Source organism: Triticum aestivum, chromosome 2B (assembly GCF_018294505.1).
Source record: "Triticum aestivum cultivar Chinese Spring chromosome 2B, IWGSC CS RefSeq v2.1, whole genome shotgun sequence".
In the NCBI taxonomy this organism is placed as follows: domain Eukaryota; kingdom Viridiplantae; phylum Streptophyta; class Magnoliopsida; order Poales; family Poaceae; genus Triticum; species Triticum aestivum.
The window spans coordinates 11,061,279-11,080,890 of NC_057798.1; the positions used below are offsets into that span (position 1 = coordinate 11,061,279).

Below are 19,612 nucleotides of genomic sequence, written 5' to 3' on the forward strand. Positions count from 1 at the left end.
ACACACACAATCTGCAGTCTGATGCCCGGCGAATCCTTCGGCGCCCCTGAGACGTATGTACCCTCGACGACACAGCATCAGGGAGCATCACTGGCGGTAACTCGAGCTCCTCTGGATCATCCGCCTCGACTCAGTTACTCCAGAACCGGCTAGGTGCAGACCGTGCTCCAAAAGAACTAAACTGAAGTGTATTCATAGGTGTCATGGAAGATGATGCCTCCTTGGCAGATTTATCCACCTTATCCGACTCCGACTTTGAACCCTTATCCGACTCTCGTGGTGTGATCTCAGGCCCCTTGTCCTGATTCCCGGGAGCTCCATCTCCCTCAGTCATATACATATCCTGATGCTCATCCCCCTCCTGAGGTATCGGTGTATCCTCAATCTCAATCTCTATCACGTACGTGACCCCGGCATGCGTCCACTTGACCACATCCGGCACGAACTCAAGACTGACCACACTAACAAGTAACCTCGCAGCTCCCTGTGCACGAGTGAAAGGCATGTTGATGCGGAGCATCCCACGTTCATCCCCATGTACACTCCGGCTACTCTCCAAGCCCCAAGGATACATAAGATGAGACCTCGACTATGCGCCATCGGACACAAGGTGAATTCACTCATCTTCGAACCGTCACTTTCCGCATATGAGACATGGCTACTACCTCATGCGTGGACCTTGTATACACTCAGGTACAACCAAGATGACCATGAAGAATCCAAGGACCAAGGCCAAGCATGGAAGAGAAGACGGAAGAAAGGAGAAGAAGAAGACGGAGCGGCTGTTGGAGACAGGCCGGACATCCGGACCGCCGTCCGGATCATCCGGGTCCAGCCGGATCATCCGGACCCTCCCCCGGATCATCCGGGTAACAGCGCCGAGGACAACAGAAGCTGCTCGATGAAGCCGGATGGTCTCCCGGATCATCCGGACCCCCGACACCCGGATCATCCGGGCCACCATCCGGATCATCCGAACCCCGCCTGTGTGCGTGACTTGGGCTGAGCCCATGTACCCCTTCGCCCCCTAGCCTATATATAGGACCCCCTCTCCTCACTTTGAGACTTAGCATTGGATTAGCTCATATTTGTGTGAGAGCCTTTGCTCATCCACTCGGTCACTTCTCGTCGGAGATCAGGACCTCCTTGGAGAAGATCCCTCAGCGGATTCAAGACCCCTATCTAGGGAAGAACATCAAGGCCTCCTCTTGGAGATGAACGGTTCCTTTGTATCCTTACCCTAGTTGACTATGTATCTTGTGGATCTCATGTGTGTATGTTGATCTAGCACTTGTGTGATCGATTCCTTGTTGGTTGAGTGATTCTCTCTCGTTTTCCCCGTGTTTCCCCTTGTGCTTCCGCGTGTTCTTCGTGATTCCTCCGTAGGATACACTCCAAACATGAAAGATCGATGAATTAGGGTTCCACCCTACATCATATGTTATCATGAGCCACGTTGATCACGTTTTTGGAGCCCCTACCCCTCTTTTTCTAGCTTGATTTTGTTGATTTCGTCCTAAATCCGAAAATCCCCACCAAAAATAGCCCCCAAATTTTTTTGTGATTTGTTGGTTTGATGGTGTTTTGTTGATTTTGATCCGTGGATTTGCTTGGTTTCAAGTGGATCTAGCATCTCCCCAAGTTTCCCCACCTTCCATCCACGAAATCCCTCAAATTTTGCCCCGAAAATCATCCATTTCCGCCCAAAAATTCGTCCCCGAGAGCAAATCCCGAGCGGATTGACTTGCCCGGATCATCCGGACCTTCTCCTGGATCATCCGGACATCACCCGGATCAGCTGGACGCCCCCCCGGACGTCTGGATAACTCACGCGCCCAATTTCCCGAACCGGAGCTGACGAACCCGGATCATCCGGAAGTACTCCCGGATCATCCGGACCAAGCCCGGATCATCCGGACCTCCTCCCGGATGTCCGGTTAACCCTGACACTGACTCGGCTGAAATTTTGTTTTGGTCATAATTAATTCATCTGGAGTCCGTTTTCGACGTTCTTTAGCTCGTTTTGAAGCTCTTGACATCCCCCATCCCACAAAAATACCACCAACATCATTTGACTCCATCATATTTTCTGAAATTTGGCAAGTTTGCCTAGGCCCTCCACCATATCATCCACATTACCACCACCGACTTCCGCAACCTAACCCATTTTGTTCCCCATAGCATTTGAGGTTGTTTGAGTAGTGACTTGAGTCTCCTAAGGTGTTTCGGCTACTTAGGGACGGTTGCTTCTTCATCAACCACCACCACAACCACTTCCACATAACCTTCCCACCATACACTTCCGACAACCCAACTTAACCCAGTTATTGTTTGAGCTTGTTTGAGTTGTGGCTTGTGTCTCCTAAGGTGTTTCGGCTACTTAGGGACGGCAACTTCAACTCCGACTCGTGTATAGCCCATCATTCCATCCGCATTGCCTAGTGCAACACCACCACCGCTTTCCGCTACCACCATTTGACATTTGTCATTTGAGATTTTGAGTTTGCGGTTTTTCCGTTTCCTAAGGTGTTTCGGCTACTTAGGGACGAGTCTCCATCATCTGGGTATCTACACCAAGAACACCGCCACTCATCATCGCAAAGGACGGTAACCTCGACGACACCTTTGTATATTCCCTTACAATTGCATTGTTAACCCCTAGCCCATTTTGCGTTACTTGCCTATCGAGACTAGCCATTTGAGTATTGCCGGCAACGTGACTTGTGCACATTAGTGGTCCATACCATCCATTGCATACATACCATATCATCTTGGTATCATATCATCCATTGTGCCTCAAGTTTGTTCCCACATATACACAATAGCTATCTTGGTTTGTGCATTGTGCATAAGTGGCCATAGAAAAAAAAGCTTTTAAGCAAAAAGAGAGCAAAGAGCTCGTGAGCAAGTGCCATAGCATCATACCCCATTGCACATAAGAGCCATACCAAAATCTACATCATATGATATCATGCTTGAGAGAAACACCGGGAACCATACATACATAGCATACTTGGGATAGAAAGTATATCCATTTGGCATCTTATAGGTTGTGCACAAGTGTCGTATCCGCCTATTGAGAAATCGTGCTAGCGTCTCTCTTGAGTTGTGCAACATGAGCGTTTTCCGTGGATTCCACATTTTGTGCTCATTCCTTGGTTGCACGACCCCATTTATCTATCCGTGTGTGTATTTCCGTGTACCTTTCATTGCTATTGGTCCATTTGTTTCACTTGCGAATTTGTAAATCTTTTTCAACATTATTGACTCTTGCTAACATTTTGCATTAAATTTTTGTGCCACTATCCTCACCGAGCTCCACTATAAGCTTTACTTGTGTAGGTGTGAGAACCGACAAGGATTGGTACCAATAGTGCTATTTCATTGTCCACATTTGAGTGAACTTGATTCATCTTCAACTTTGGTCAAAGGTACATTGGTATACGTTCTTCTCTTTCTCCCACTCATATTTGCGCGACTCTTGTGATGGATAGGCAAGGCATTTCCTCTCCGGTCTACGACAACAACGACGGCGTGAACAACTACATCACCAAAAGGTCCATCTTCGAACTACAACGACAAATGCAAGGCGCACAATCAAGATTGCAAGAGCGCATCGACAACAAGCTTGCCGCACAAAAGGAGGAGCAAGATGCGAGGATGGAAGAGATTCGGGCCTTGATCAAGTCTTCTTCCACTTCATCATGCTCAAGACGACGACGGTCAAGCCACAAGTCTTCGGAGCGCAAACAAGATGCAAGCGGAAGTCATCCAAGTCAACATCTACATGGCGACCACCATCACATTCGTGATCCACATCGTCATGAAGGGCAAGTCACCTCCAAGCAACATGTGCACGACGACGACGAACAACATCTACTACAAGCTCAAGCACGACAACGACATCATCATCATGAAGATGCTCCACAAGCGCAAATGCACAAGTCCCAACAAGCCCTACTTCACGCCAAGTCCAAGCTTCAAGAGCACAAAAGAAGACCGCGAGACGACCACCACCAAGACGGCGCTATGGCTACATCAACCACTTCGGCATCTTCGCCAAGTGTTCTCAAGGCATCTTCGCCTTTGGACGTACAGCATCTTCGCCTACTTCCCACGAGTACGCCTACATCGACTTCAGCAAGTCCAAGGCGACCACCTACGAGCGACGGTGAAACTTCCATCTTCGGAAGCCCCTCAAGGAAGATGGCCGAGCATGGGAAACTCCCTTCGGTCATGGAGACGAGCTACGAGGTGCCACATCATATGGGCCTCCCACACCAAGACGGTGACAAGAAGGTCGAGCAAGGGCCATCCCCTTCGACCACGGCGATAGGAGTTGAGCATGGAGACATTTGCACCAACATCTCTCCGACACCCACATATGTCGCGATGCCCCATTTGTCATGTGAGGAGAGCCACCACCACATGAGTGACATGAGTGATTCCACCATATGTGACATTGAGAGCATTTCCTATGAGAGGATGAGTGTGACCACCACTAGCCCCACACATGAGAGCATGCCACACATCCTATGTGAGGTTGGGCGCCATTTGAGTGACTCCACCAGCCATATGAGTGAGAGCATCCTTGAGGGAGTGAGTGAGCCACAACACTTAGAGAGTGAGGTAGTTGACACGGCATGTGAGGCCACTATGATTTCTAACGACTTACCCTCTACTCCTTGTGTGTTTTCTCCTTTGGTGCTAGGTCTCCTACATGACGACACGCCTACCATTGATGAGTCCATAACTCCTATGGAGACAACGATGGCCATGATGGACGATGATGCACCCCCACATGGTTCCATCAAGATGAAGATGACAACGAGACGATCTTTAACACCTCACCTACAACACATGAGCGACGCTCCAAAGGTAACATAGGTGATGGTGCTTCTCTTGTCCCACTAGTGGACTCTCTTGATGATGATTGCTCCCATGATGTTGACCCACCTATTACCATGCTTCATGCTAGTGAAACTCCTTCATGCCTTGACTTACCTATTAATGATGAATATAATGATGAGCATGTTGAGTTTCCTAGTTGTGATGCTATGCTACATAGGATATCATGTGAAAATTCTAATTGTCACTTCATGTTTGACAATCCATTGAACTTGTCATATGCTATGAGTGAGATCTCCCATATTGCATCATTTCAATCTCAACATAGTAACTATGCATGCCCCATTAAAATAAATCCTATTTGCACTTATGGCATAGATGACGAGATGATGGTCATTGGCTTTTGTTTTTCATGTGATGATATTTCCATGCTTCCTTTACATGATTTGCGCAATTCATCCAATATGTCATGCCATGATCACATTGTTCCAAATATGCATTGTTTTGGATGTTGTCAATATTCTCCACATGATGTTACTACTCTTGCTCATGAGGAGACCCCCATAGTTTCCTCATACATATTAGGAGATCTTGATGCATTCCATACTTTGCATGATTCCCATGACTGCGTGCACCATATGCATTCCATGAACAACAATGCTCTAGATATTGCTAGTGATGCATTACATCCTTTGAGTCTCCATTATGACATACATCATAACAAACCTCTCATGATGGATGACATGTTTCTATATCACGCATCTCATTTATTTGAGCATAGGCTATTTTGTGCTAACAAACACATGCACGTGCGCATCATGATGGATGATGTGTACATCTACCACGCACACACAATTTTTCCTTTCTCTTTGTTTTGTGTAGGTACTCATGTATACTCGTCAACCTCCCAATCCTAAGAGTTTACGAAACGAGCTCTTGAGAGCAACGGTGCTTTGGGATCCCGTGGACTATCCTCACCACCGTCCCCTTCGCACAAGGACTACGTGCAACTCCGCTACTTGGCTCTCAAACGGCTATGGGCTATTCACCACTTGTCACATTATGCTCATTTTACCGTGTTCACTTTGCATGCTATGCTTGCTTCTATGCCTTTGCCATGCAATTGTGACCCTTGCTTGCATCTACCCATGATTCACCATTATGATACTCCTACGTGTATTTGCATGCTTGGTGGAGATCCTTGTTGCTATTGCCATGTTTATCATGTGCCCCATACTATTGATGCTTGTTGTGTTGGGAGAGTCATGATGCCCCATTGCTATTTACATATGGTCTCTCGCCAATACATTGATAACATTTTACTCATATCTTGCTTTCATGCTTGTGCTATGACATGTGAATTATTCATGCACACTATTTGCACCAATGACATGCTTGCCATGATTCCTCCTAGTATGTTGCATCTTCGCACTACTAGCTTGTTTGACTTGATAGCTATGATTGCTTGCTATGTTGCATCACCCATGTTCCACTATTACTTGCTTTCTTGGGTTGATGACATAGATGTTGATGCCTCTCACTTGATTTATCATGATCATTGCCTCTTGTCTCCATTAGTTGCATCTCTCATATCACCTTGTATTGAGTGCCAACTTGCTATGCTTATTGATCTTGGAGACTTGGACACCTTACTTGTGATGCATGCTTGTTTGATTGAGCCTATTGCACTTGGTTGTTCTTGCATCATATGCCTCCATACTATGACACGCTCCCTTGTACTTTCTTATGATGAGCATGATGCATACACTTGTTGGGTATCTTACCACTCGAATGATAGGTTTTGCATTTCCGCTAACCTCATTTGTTTTTCCGAGTGTTTGTCATGTTCTTTCATTTTGGAGGTTTCACAAGGCGATGCCGTTATGCGACAACTTGGTCATGCGAAGGCATACACGATGTACAACACCAACATTTGCGGGAATCTACTAAAGGTGAACTCCTTCCCTTTGAGCCATCCTCAAGTTTGCATATTGGATGGGTCACTCTTTCATTGTTGTTTCCTTCTTGTTGTCTACACGATACATCTCGCGACCGGAGGAGCGACATTGGAGATTGGCTACATGGACCTTCACATTGAGGAGCGCTCGCACTTATGAGATGCACCTTCGGAATTCCACTCATGCCTCGGCATCGAACTTTGGTACACCAACACCTCCATATTTGTTGATTGTGCTCATACATGTCATGCTCGATGGACATATCATACTCACCACAAGTTTGAACCTCATGCGTGGATTGACTCACATTGTGCTTGTCTTGTTGCATCTATTTCCATGTCATCCATGATATATGAGCTTGTGCATTTCCTTAGCAAATTTGTTGTGATCTTCCTTGATGGCATATTCATACATCATGATCATATTGCCCACCATCAATTGCATGATAACATATACATATTGAGCATCCATTGCCATGTTCATGCTTTTGATGCACCATCCCATTATGACATCATTTTGCACAATGGTAGAATTTGTCGCTTTGTGCACCATGCTAATTATCCCATGAATTCTTTGCATATCATTCTATATCATATTGATAAGCTTCATGCGCTTTGTCACGCACTATCCCTTCGCACGGACTCACGCTTAATTGATGGACACTTTGTGTGCGCTAACCATTGTATTTACAAGTGTACTTTGTGTTTGCTCATTTTGCATGTACCACATACCGGAGACACCTTGGAGTACTTGGATTGCGCAAGGCCTTCACCTACGTACCACTACAAGTCCGTCCACGACACCCGTTTCCATGGTGATGAGGATCACGATCTGAGGTCGGATCTTTCCCAAGGGGGGGATATGATGCGGAGCATCCCACGTTCATCCCCATGTACACTCCGGCTACTCTCCAAGCCCCAAGGATACATAAGATGAGACCTCGACTATGCGCCATCGGACACAAGGTGAATTCACTCCTCTTCGAACCGTCACTTTCCGCATATGAGACATGGCTACTACCTCATGCGTGGACCTTGTATACACTCAGGTACAACCAAGATGACCATGGAGAATCCAAGGACAAAGGCCAAGCATGGAAGAGAAGACGGAAGAAAGGAGAAGAAGAAGACGGAGCGGCTGTTGGAGACAGCCCGGACATCCGGACCGCCGTCCGGATCATCCGGGTCCAGCCGGATCATCCGGACCCTCCCCCGGATCATCCAGGTAACGGCGCCGAAGACAACAGAAGCTGCTCGACGAAGCCGGATCATCCGGACGGTCGCCCGGATCATCCGGACCCCCGACACCCGGATCATCCGGGCCACCATCCGGATCATCCGGACCCCGCCTGTGTGCGTGACTTGGGCTGAGCCCATGTACCCCTTCGCCCCCTAGCCTATATATAGGACCCCCTCTCCTCACTTTGAGACTTAGCATTGGATTAGCTCATATTTGTGTGAGAGCCTTTGCTCATCCACTCGGTTACTTCTCCTCGGAGATCAGGACCTCCTCGGAGAAGATCCCTCAGCGGATTCAAGACCCCTATCTAGGGAAGAACATCAAGGCCTCCTCTTGGAGATGAACGGTTCCTTTGTATCCTTACCCTAGTTGACTATGTATCTTGTGGATCTCATGTGTGTATGTTGATCTAGCACTTGTGTGATCGATTCCTTGTTGGTTGAGTGATTCTCTCTCGTCTTCCCCGTGTTTCCCCTTGTGCTTCCGCGTGTTCTTCGTGATTCCTCCGTAGGATCCACTCTAGACGTGAAAGATCGACGAATTAGGGTTCCACCCTACATCACATGTCTACCTGTTCCGTCTTACCAATGAGAGATCCCAAGCTCCAAGCTACCAAGAAGTGATTAATCGGTTTGCGCGGTGCACAATAGAGCCGTACCCAGACCTTCTCTAAAGGTGTACCCTCGGGCTCCTTCTGCTTGCCATGATAATGTTCGTACTCGGTACTGTTGCACATGCCAAATTTAAGGATATGCAACTGGTCCTCTTCAGTGGGAAAATCTTCCTTGTATGTCTGGTTCTCCAACTTGACAAGGTCCCACTGGTAGTTGTCTGGTACCAACTCCCCCAACTGCCGCACAATCTGTGCCTCTGTCATGATCCCATTAGTAACCTTGACAACTGCGGGAAAGGAACTCTCCATCACATGCTTCATAGGTGCCACATCCGGTGACTCAAAAAACATTAACTCCTGACAGCAAACCCCATAAATATTGACCATCGGCTTTGGGCCTGATAGGAGCGGGCACTTACCAGACATGTGCTGCGATCTACAACAATAATCACATAGCTCTGTGGTACACTCTACCACAAAATGTTCCGGCTCGCTGCATCTGTAACACGGTAACTTCTTCTTATTAAGAGCCCACTTGGATAATTTTTCACCATCGCGTTTGTCCGATCCCTTGTCAGAACCTCCGTCACCTACCTTTGCAGCCCCAGTGTTGGTCTCTGGAATGTTGACCGCTGCCAAAGCCCGGACTATGTCTACAACCACCTCGGGAAGAGCAGGTGAGGCCGTCTCCACCGGAGCAACTGGCTCGGCTTGGGCCGCAGCAGCCGCAACAACAGGCAGTGGTGGAGGTCACGGTGGAGGTGGGCGCCGACCCCCTCCTCTCCCACCACGGAAACCACGGTGACTTCCCCGGTTATACCTATTACTGGGGCCTGCAACCCCCTCGAGGAAGTTGCCTGGAGGTCCTTGGAAACCATGACCCGGGCCTCCACCATTGTACCAAGCATATCCGGCGCCACCTCCAGTAGACGAAGAACCGCGGTGCTGGCCTTCACCATACACGTCATAGCCGTCGTCGCCCCACTAGCCTCGATGCGGGTATCGCGTTCCAGCGTCTCCGTGGTGCTCCCGGCCGCCACCAGAGAAACCACCACGGCTGCGCGCTGCATTGTGATGCACATCCGCAGCAGCGCCTGGTGCCCGCGCGTCTCGCGGCGCCTCATGTTGCTCATTTGTTATGTTTACTCTGTGGATAGGGTATGCATTGCTCATTTGTTATAACGCTATCTTTTGGTCTTTATAAATCTGGATATCAACATATGTTAGCTGTCATGATTAATGATGCTTCATCTTTTATGTGTTTTTGTAATACTCCTGATGTTTGCATACAGTTGAGGTGACAAGACGTGTATATTGCTTTTGTTTTTCAGCCCTGATGAATATGCTGTCGATCAACCCTCACCTGGTGACAGACAAGGTCTACTTGCACAAGACAGCGAAGCACGCCATCAAATGCGGCGTCATCGATCAGTGGCTGGCCGCACGGGAGCGGGGATTCCTTCCCAGAGGGATAGCAGAACCAATCAGCCAACATGACGAAGTGAGGTTCATAACGGAGAGGGAATACCGTACCATCCCCGGCACCATGCAACCGGCAAACCCATCGAACAGCGAGCTTGCGCACGTGGAGTGAACGGAAGAATGTGTAAGAAGGAAGTCGACATCTATACACTACACGGCGTTTACGTGCTCTCAGTTGGAGTTGGTGTTCAGAAGGATTAGCTTAAAGATGCAGTTTCTCGCCTAGGTTCGCAACTGGAGTTAGTGTTCAGGAGGGTTAGTTTTAGACCTGCAGCTTTCTAGGCTGGTATGTTTTTGTTTTTCAGATAGAAGGAACACTAGTAGGAAGTTGATGAGGTCTGTGATTTCTAGCTGCTGCCCTGTACTAGTGTTCAAAGCCCTTGTGGGTTGTGAGCTGTGATGTGGTTCATTGTCCTAATAACATCCTATATATGAAATGCATGTGCCAGAATCGAAGTGATGACATACACTTTGTCTGTTCCTCCTACTTCAAAGCTCATGCCAGATACAGGATATAATTCTTACCCTCACCCAGTCATAAAGAACAGTGATAGTTAAGCTTCCACCAAATGCATCGGGGGCATATCTAGTACGACAGCATATACAGAGCACACCCATCTTAATTTGGATATAGCACGAATGTTCAACCAGGAACATAGGGAATCAGCGATGCACAATGGACCAAGTGACCTTCACCAGCATCTTATTGTCGCCGCAGGTGATCTTCTCTTCATCAACTTCATAGCCGCCGCGCTTCGGAGTGAACTCGACAGTGCTGACACCACCTGCAGCGACGGCAACAGTCAACAGCAGCGTCTCATCAACCGATACATTGACCACGCGGCGCGCTGTTTGCACGACTCCACCCTCACCAGCTGTCAGCATCCCAGCAAGTTTGCTATCATGTAGCATAATGTCACATGGAAAGCTGCTGGTGCGAGCGATGATTCTCCCATGGAAATTATCAGGTTCCGCCTCAAGGATCCTGACCTCAACGGTGCCCTCCACTGCCTTCCTTACAAACGTGTAGTTCAAATCCAATGTGCTGTGCATGCTGACAAGCTTTTCTGTTTGAACCTTGTATTTCGTTGGAAATGACAGTCTGGAGATGCCATTAATCTCCATTAAGCCTTTGCTAACCCTCTCGTCATTCACCTTTCTGCCGTTCACATCCTAACCTTCAGATCAACTTCAAAGATTATTGAATCAAATATCATCAGTCCTCTCTTCGGGCCAGTCAAAACCAACGGATCATTCTACAAAGCAAGTAATTTGAATAAACATGTACGGTGTTCATTTAGCTCCCTTTGTTTGAATGATAAAACAAGATTAATTTCCGTAGCATTCTGGTTTACTGCTAAAATTGTTTGATTTAAGGAAAATAATTGAAGTATTGGTGGTACTTAAAATCAACACTATATGGGTATACTAGTCTCTTCTTAGATACTTGGCATATACTTATGTCGCGATTACACTTGGGGTAAAACTGGAAAAAAGCTGTTGGAATTTACCAATTGGGGTTAAAACCAATAATACCTTGGAGCTGATGTTCTGGCAATCGTCCTTGGCACGCTGGAATAAGTAGACGCGTTTGCGATCCAGACTGTCCCTGGCTATGATGGTGCCGTAGACATTGAGCGGGTATCCATAGTCGGAGGAAGCGATATTGACCGAGACAATATTAGCCGAGTTACACATCCGGAACCCATCTTGGAAGGTCCTATTAGTATTGTGCATTGCACCAACAGGTGCTGCCAAACAAAAATGACCGAGGAATGAATCAAAATGTAGTCCTCCAAATTAGTTGTCCATCTATCTAGGCAGAGCTGGATGAAGTACTCAGTTAGGCAAAACATCATATAGTTTATTTTTACAGTAAGTAGACTTTATAAATTCAGAAGATCAGCCACAAAAATAGGTTGCCAAACTAAAAAAGAACTTGCATTGGACGGAATGGATGGGGACGAGAAGGTGGTGCTGACATTCCATGTGGAGGTCGAGCGTGGGGTGCTGGAAGCGGGTGAAGATGTGTTCGCCCTCCTTGGGGTCATAGTCGCTGAACCTGGGGTCCAGAGGGTTCGCCCACTTCTCTTCCTCCTCCTGTTGATGCAGTTTCTGCTTCTTCCGCAGCCGCGCGCTCGCCCTCCCCTCCTCTCTCGCCGTGGAAGAAGAAGAAGAACCGCCGCCGGCCATGGGGGAATCGAGTTCGGGTCGGGCTCGGGGCTCCTCCACAGGGGACTTATTGGATCGAGGAGTGTGGCGCTCGATCGGGTGTGAGATGGCCCAGGTACTATATAATGAAAGAGGGTCCGAGAGGCCCGTGGCCCGCTTCTTTCCGCTTTGAAAGAAGCCCAAGAGAAGAGTTTGTTTCTTTTCTTCTCGCAGATACGCAAACTTTGTGTATCATTCCATCGATAGAAGAAGATAGAGTGAGTACAAGAGGTGGTACAACAAATGACATGGATGCAAGAGGGCAGAGAGACCTGAGATGCTCGGCGTAAAATAGGAAAACACAACTAGACTCGCCATCCCCATAAGCAGTCCAAACCAACAAGGCAACAACAATACGGCCAAAATCTCCAAATCCAGAACCGAGGACGCCGCGAGCAAACAAGACAACGCCTTCACAAAAGAAGAATGGCACCAAGACGTCCGATCCGGATAACCGGACGTAGGGTTTCCTTTGATGCTCGAAGAGGGGCACAGATAACGGCCATGACAATGCCTTTAAAAGGGCATGGCACCCGCGGGTGTCACCGTTGCCAGCATAGGATGCAGAGGTTTTGACCTTGGCCAAATTCTGAGCAGTCACAACTCGTCGGAGCACAAATCGAAGAAGAGGAAGTCGGGCATAGGTTGGAACCACGACTGAAGAAAGGGGAGCCACACCCGTCACCAAAGAAGGCACCGGGCTCCGCCGGATGTGCGAGCTCTGGAGGAGGGTGAAGTTCGGTGGACGAGCAAATTGAGAGACAACGAGGATGTGAAGGTAGCCAGAGGGAGTGCAGATCGAGGTCAAGGGACGGTTCCTCAACTGCATAACGGTTAGCCTCACATGTTCTAAAAAGTCAATAGGAATAATAAAAGGTTTAACAAAAGGGTGGTGGTTGTCTCCAAGCCCCGCCTTACCCGGCCAAGGGACGAGCTCCCAGGTGGCGCACCACCACCAGATGGGAAGTAAAGGATGACTCTGCGGCCCAACAGGCAGCGAAATCATCTCTCCACGATGGACATCAACTAGGAGAGGACCAGCCTTTCAACGTAACCAGCACACACACACACACACACACACACCACAAGTGGGTGGATCGGATGTCAAAACGCCCCCTGCAAATGAGCCGACGCCCGAAACAAAAGCGTCTTGTAAGAGTGATTGGGTAACCCCAAAGTGTAAGGGTGAAGTAACCTAACAATAAGTATTCCCCTCAATGGAGAAACAAGATTTAGTGAACCAGAAGGATTTCTTCTAGCAAACAAAGTCACATGTACCTGGACATAAAACATAAGACACTCTTGCCCCCTAACGTTTCGAAAAAGTTGTCAAGTTTTTCGTCGTGATACTTACAAGGATAAATTGCACGTTATGGTAGGTACCGGTACAAGATAAAATAAAATAAAATGATACAACAAAGAATAATATTTTTGTAGATGTTTTCAGTACTAAAAAGTAGAACCCCGAGGACCTAGGAAATGGATGAGGTCTGACATTTCTAACTGCTACCATGTAGTAGTGTTCAAAGCCCTATGGTTTGTGAGTTGTGATGTGGTTCATTGTGTCCGACGGCGGCGGCGGAGGTACTTCCTCCCATCTCGGGTCCTTGGGTGGTGCAGGACGCTCCATCTCGAGGGTGTGATCCCGATCTGGATCGTGGTAGCGCTGATCTAGACCAAGCCTCCCTGCATGGACAACGACGACATGGCATCCGTCCGGCATCCCAACGGTGCCATTGGCGGTAGGGCAGGCGCAACCCTTCCTGATCTGGTTAGGAGGGCCCTAATCAGGGACGGCGGCCCCTGGGATGGCCTCCCTACCCGATGGCGCGGCATAGCGGGTGGTCTATCGGTGATCGGCCCAGGTGGCCGGCCATGCACTGGCGGGTTGGTGCCGCGGCTTGCTGCCCTAGCGGCCAACGGCGCCGAGCTGCTCCTTTCTCCAACCAACGTTGCGTGCACTCCATCTTATCAGACATGGTCGTGCTGGTAATCGGTTACCGGGTTGGGATGGAGCAGGAGGTTGGTATCCGCATTGGGATAATTCCCAGGTCGGCTCCTATCGGTCATGACGGCGACGACACCCGAGGGTGCCATTTTTCTTCATGGAGACATCGTTCAGATCTGCCCCACCTTTTCCCACATCACGGTCTCATGTGAAAACCTTAGGTCGGCGAAGGCGCTCTTGGCGTCGTGTCCTTCTTGAAGGCGTCGTCATGAGAGCTATGTGGCAATGGGCACCACTTGGGTACGTCCGCAGTTGCAGATGGTGTGCCCCTCTTCCTCTAGGTGGCAGTTATTCCGAGGGAAACCCTAGATTTGGGTCTTCCGGACCAAACGACGGAGACTTTCGTGCCATTCTCCCTCCTATGGGCAGTAGTGGTTCACTGGAGAGGCCAACAGGTGGAGCGGTGTTACATCGACCACATTGAAGACGGTGGGTCTCAGCGGCGTGGAGCAGTCGACTCTCAGTGTTGGACGTGGTTTGATCGAAGAGCGCACGCTGGTGTCGCTGTCTGTTGCCGTGGTGATGTCGACAGCAAATGGGACCGGTAGGATCTTTGCATGATTCCTCCGATGGTTGAAGATAACGACAGCGGATCGTAGAGCTTGCGCAGATGGTGCACATTATGGAACGCCTAGACCGGATGGTCTTAAGGCCACTGGATTAGATTTTGTCTAATATGCGGACAGGGGACATCCGTACATACTTGTAGGTGTAGCGACTTTGTTTGCCTAGAAGGTGGCTTCGGGTTGATCCTTGTGATCATTTTATCAAGCTATGTTGAATAATTAATAAAGATGGTTGTGTGAATCATGCTGAAGCAGAGGCTGGGGGTAATCCTTCTTTTCGAGAAAAAACTTGTTAGAAATCTTAACTCCCAATACATGATACCAAAGAGATCACCTGCCGTTCAATTCAAAGAGTTTAATGTACTAGCTTAGTTGTTGTTGGCTGTGTTATGCCTAACCTGGCCAAGTATTTCTGTTGTTTTGTTAACTGAAACGTCAGGAAATGTTATTGCAAAGCTCTCATCAATACATTTTCAAGACTCAAGTGTTGTAACAAAATCAAAGTGAAGCACATACACTTCAAAGCTCATACCAGATATATAATTCTTACCCATAAAAAGCACATACATATTTAGTACGACAGCATATACAGAGCACACACATCTTAAGTTGGATATAGCATGTTCAACCAGGAACGCACGGAATCAGCGATGCACAATGGACCAGGTGACCTTCACCAGCACACAATGGACCAAGTGACCTTCACCAGCATCTTATAGTCGCCGCAAGTGATTTTCTCTTCATCGTAGCTGCCACGCTTTGGAGTAAACTCAACAGTGCGGACACCACTGGTAGCAGCAGCAATGGTCAACAGGAGCGTCTCATCAATGGAGACGCTGACCACGCGGCGCGCTGTTTGCAGGATTCCACCGTCACCACCTGTCAGCATCCCAGCAAGTTCGCTACCATGTAGCATAATGTCACATGGAAAGCTGCTAGTGCGAGCGACGATTCTCCCATGGAAATCAACAGGTCCCTCGAGGATCCTCGCCTCAACGGTGCCCTCTACCGCATTCCTTACAAACGTGTAGCTCAGATCCAATGAGCTGTGCATGCTGACAAGCTCCTCGGTTTGAACCTGGTATTTCGGTGGATATGAGAGTCTTTTGATGCCATTAATCTCCATTAAGCCTTTGCTAACTCTCTCGTCATCCACCTTTCTGCCGTTCACGTCCTTGACCTTCAGATCAACTTCAAAGATTATTGAGTCACATATCATCAGTCCTCTCTTCGGGCCAGTCAAAACCAACACATCATTCTGCAAAGGAATTTTGAATAAGCACGGTGCTTACTTAGCTCTAGGTTAAACTGGAAAAATGCGGTTGGAATTTACGAATCGGGGTCAAAAGCAATAATACCTTGGAGCTGATGTTTTGGCAATCGTCCTGCCACGCTGGAATAAATAGACGCGTTGGCGATCCAGACTGTCCCTGGCTATGATGGTGCCGTAGACATTGAGCGGGTATCCATAGTCGGAGGAAACGACACTGACCGAGACAATATTTGCCGAGTTACAGAACAGGAACCCCTCCTCCGGGAAGATCCTGTTAGTGTTGTGCATCGCATCAACACGTGCTGCCAACAGAACAAGAAGAAGAAATTATGATTGAGGAACGAATCAAAATGCAGTCCTCAAAATTAGTTCTCCATGTATCTAGGAATAGGATGCAGCAGTGAAGTATAGTTTTTTTTTTTGACAGTAACTAGACTTCATAAGCCAAATGATTGTAAAAAAAACATCATGCAGTTAGACAAAACATGGGTTCATGCACATATAAACGGTACCTGGTCGAACTGTGCCGGACGATTGGCATTTAAATTCAGAGCAGACGCACAACTAGAAGTAGGCTGCCAAACTAAAAAGCTATGTAGGAGTAGCTAGCAGTGGATGGACAGGGCAATCGAAAGATAGGAATGGAGGGCGTACACTCGATGTGGAGGTCGAGCGTCGAGTGTTGGAAGCGGGTGAAGACGTAATCGTCTTCCTTGGGGTCGTAGTCGCTGAACCTTGGGTCCAGAGGGTTCGCCCCCTTCTCTTCCTCCTCCTGCTCCTGCTGCTTCCGCTTCTTCCGTGGCCGCGCGCTCGCCCTCCCCTCTGTCGCTGACGAAGACGAGGAATCGCCGCCGGCCATGGAGGAACCGATTCGGTCTCGAGTGTGGATCGGGTGTGGCGCTCGATTGGGTGCGAGACAGCCCAGATACTACTATATATCATGAAAAAGGGTCCAAGAGGCCCGTGGCCCGCTTCTTTCGCTTTGAAAGAAGCCCAAGAGGAGAGTTTGTTTTTTTCTCCGCAAATACGCAAAAGTTGCGTATCAGTCCATTGATAGAAGAAGTTAGAGTGAGTACAAGAGGTGGTACAACAAATGACATGGACGCCGAGGTTGGGCCCCGCATCGCTTTTGGATAAAGCATGCAGTCCTCCGTCAGTACCTGCTACTGCTCCGTCGGCTCCTACCGTCGCCCCCGTTCAAACTCTCCTGCTGACCGGTCTTCCCGCCAGCTCGCATGATCCGCTGCGGGTTCCTCCCTCTTTGAGCTCGCCACCTGGCGCTTCTGCCCTGGCCGAGGAGACTCCAGACCCTTCCCTGTCTCCTGCCCGGCAGGCTGTGTTGTCGCCTTCCCCAGATACCCCCTCGGATCTGCTTTTGGTTGGCGCTGCCCCCGTGCCTGACCCCACCGCCCCACTCCATGTGGAGGTTGATCGTGGAGTGTCGGAAGCGGGTGAAGATGTAATCACCTTCCTTGGGGTCGTAGTCGCTGAACCTTGGGTCCAGAAGGTTTGGCCCCTTCTCTTCCTCCTCCTGCTGCTTCGGCTTCTTCTGTGGCCGCGCGCTCGCCCTCCCCTCTCTCGCTGACGAAGAAGAGGAATCGCCGCCGGCCATGGAGGAATCAAGTTCGGGCTCGAGGCTCCCAGAGGAAGGATTATTGGATAGAGTGTGGCGCTCGATCGGGTGCGAGACGGTCCAGATACGATATCATGAAAAAGGGTCCGAGAGGCCCGTGGCCCGCTTCTTTCCGCTTTGAAAGAAGCCCAGGAGGTGAGTTCGTTTTTTTCCCCGCAAATATGCAAAAGTTGAGTATAAGTCCATTGATAGAAAAAGTTAGAGTGAGTACAAGAGGTGGTACAACAAATGACATGGACGCAAGAGGCATAAAGACATGAGATGCTCGACCTACACATAGGAAAACACAACTAAACTCGCCATCCCGATAAGCAGCCCAAACCAACAACAAGACAACCAAAATCTCCAAATCCATAACCAAGGATGCCGTGAGCAAATACGACAACGCCTTCACGAAGAAGAATGGCGCCAAGACGCCGCCGTCGTCCGATCCGGATAACCGGACCTAGGTTTCCCCCGATGCTCGAAGAGGGGCACTGATAACGGCCATGGTGGCGCCTTCAAGAAGGGCATGACACACGCAGGTGTTGCCGCTGCCAGCATAGGATGCAGAGATCTTGCCTTGGCCAGATTCTGAGCAATCCCAAGACTTCGGAGCACGAATGGAAGAAAAGGAAGTCGGGCATAGGCCGGAACCGCGACTGAAGAAAGGGGAGCCACGCCCGTCACAAAGAAGGCCTGGGGCACCGCCAGACGTGCGAGCTATGGAGGAGGGTGAGGTTGGGTGGCTGAGCAGAATGCGAGACGACGGTGATGTGACGGTGGCCGGAGACCCGGATGAGCCAGGATCTCGAAGGAAGCGCAGATCGAGGTCGTCGGGACTGGAGCAGTAGGAACGCCGGCGAGCCAAGGAGCTGGAAGGAGACACACCTCCCGAAGCATGCTGGAATCCAAGATGTTGTGTGATGGACGACCAACCAAGCGCACCGGCGGGGTGGTGGTGGTGCGGAGACGCGAGGAGCCAATGAGCCAAAGGAGCCGAAAAGAGCCCAGCTCCCGTCGTGCGCCGGTTCCATAGCCGTGCTGGTTGGCCATGGACGTCTTTGATGATGATCGTCGCAATGTCTTGCTGGATGCGATAGATGTCATTTCTGAGTTTTTCGCCCGGTTGGGCTGCTAAGGTTGCGGCCCATTTGCTAATATGGCCATTAGATGTAGATGGCATGCAAAGTTTTTGTTGATCCCATTTGAACTCCAGCATGCGATGGATGACGTAGAATCCATCCTTCTTACTTGTTGCCGGTTGCTAGATGCAGCAGAACTCAGTTTTATGGCCAAAACACCGTCGGTTGCCGGTCCTTTGTTTTTTATCTTGATGTGGCCACCCCAAAAACCGAAGCCTACGGGAGCATGATCCAGAACACCCTTGATGTGTGTGTAGTCTTTCTTGTCCGTGTTTTTGGACGAGTCCAAATAGAGAGCGTGAGAGACTTGCGGTTAAAGAACGATAAAGACAACGCGTCCCTCGCTACGCAAAATCAGTTAATTATGGGCAACAACACAAGTGACCTTGTCATTTTTGCAGAACAAAAGACTAAGAGCTTTACAAACTTATATAAGCATAATCAGTTAGTTAATTATGGGCGACAACACATGTGGCCTTGTAATTTTTGTAGCCAAGACCCTAAAGCCTTGGTTTTCTTGCAAACAAGGCCAAAATTTCGACAAGTTTCGACTAGAAATTTGGCAGCATAACATGTTGGGAGCAAGAGAATCATCATCTACAATAATGCTGTCTTATTGCTCATTCCAAAGTTCATTCAGTCAATACACTTTCAATA

At 48.8% G+C, this 19,612-nt stretch overlaps 2 pseudogenes; both read right to left on the reverse strand.

Moving 5' to 3' along the window:
• Nucleotides 1–10,803: 10,803 nt before the first annotated feature.
• Nucleotides 10,804–12,387, reverse strand: LOC123038728 (uncharacterized; annotated as a pseudogene).
• A 3,127-nt stretch (nt 12,388–15,514) lies between these two features.
• On the reverse strand, nt 15,515–17,057 carry LOC123038729 (uncharacterized; annotated as a pseudogene).
• Nucleotides 17,058–19,612: the final 2,555 nt, after the last annotated feature.